The 1,340-nt window shown below is 41.4% G+C and overlaps 1 protein-coding gene across 1 annotated transcript in view; it reads left to right on the top strand.

Annotated features, from left to right (window-relative positions):
* LOC101845820 (insulin-degrading enzyme) overlaps positions 1-1,340 on the top strand; it is a gene marked incomplete in the record, with an annotated part of 40,213 nt that overhangs the window by 20,265 nt on the left and 18,608 nt on the right.

Below are 1,340 nucleotides of genomic sequence, written 5' to 3'. Positions count from 1 at the left end.
GCTGTCTCACTGTATTATTTGTCAAACTGTGGGTGTTATCTCGCTGTCTCACTGAGCTATTTGTCAAACTGTGGATATTATCATGCTGTCTCACTGTACTATTTGTCAAACTGTGGATGTTATCACAATAACTTGCTGTGCTATTTGTCAAACTGTGGATGTTATCACTCTAACTTGCTGTGCTATTTGTCAAACTGTGGATGTTATCATGCTGTCTCACTGTACTATTTGTCAAACTGTGGATGTTATCACAATAACTTGCTGTGCTATTTGTCAAACTGTGGATGTTATCACTCTAACTTGCTGTGCTATTTGTCAAACTGTGGATGTTATCATGCTGTCTCACTGTACTATTTGTCAAACTGTGGATGTTATCATGCTGGCTCACTGTACTATTTGTCGAACTGTTGATGTTATCACTCTGTCTCACAGTACTATTTGTCAACGATGTGGTTTGCTGTGTATGAGATCTTACTGTATGTGTGTGTATGTATATATACCCTACAACGTCTGTCTGTCCTTGTCTCCCACTCTAACGTGTGTCTCTGTCTATCCCTGTCTCCCACTCCAACATCTGAGCAGTGCTACTGACTGAAGTTGTCTTTAGGCTATTCCCAAAGGGGGGATATTAACATGTTCTTATGCACAGTAGAATTGTAAATGGACTGATTTATCAATGTCATGCGCATACTTTGGCGAAGCAACATAGGGGGAACTGCTGCTTTTTCTTTCCTTATCCTTACTATTGTCATTTTTTTCCTCTACTTCTGTTGTATGTTTGTCTGTCTTGTGAACTGCTATTTCCGGGGTGCCTTGATAGTCAAAGCAGACTTTGTGTGCTGTTGAGGCTAGAGAGGTGAGCAGAGTAAGCCTGATTTCCCCGTTTGGACTTCCCCTTGGCGCTCATATGACGGTATGCAGTTGCGAGCGCTGTAAATCCTTACTAAGTGGGTGGTTGGCGGGTGCTCTGGTGTGGTCTGCTTCTTCTTTCCTATGAAACATCCATCGTCCTTGTCTCTCCTCCTTTTTTAGTATCTGTCTGTCTGTCTGTCTGTCTGTCTGTCTGTATGGGTGGTTGGCGGGTGCCCTGGTGTGGTTTGCTTCTTCTTTCCTATCAAACATCTATTGTCCTTATCTTTCCTCCTCCTTTTTTGTGTTTGTTACCCTCTTGTAACACCTCTGATCTTCGGCACTTATATGACCTTATTGTGTTGCAAGTGCCGTAAAACTCTTAATTAAAAAAAAAAATTTTTTTGGTGTATTTTTGTTACTTCTTGTACTCTAATCTTCTGGCGCTCACATGACCTTATGCAATTGTGAGCGCCATAATACTTCTACTA

The sequence above is a fragment of the Aplysia californica genome, unplaced genomic scaffold (assembly GCF_000002075.1).
Source record: "Aplysia californica isolate F4 #8 unplaced genomic scaffold, AplCal3.0 scaffold01284, whole genome shotgun sequence".
Lineage (NCBI taxonomy): Eukaryota > Metazoa > Mollusca > Gastropoda > Aplysiida > Aplysiidae > Aplysia > Aplysia californica.
The sequence above is the reverse complement of the archived record's forward strand: the minus strand, read 5'-3'. Positions and strand labels throughout refer to the sequence as shown.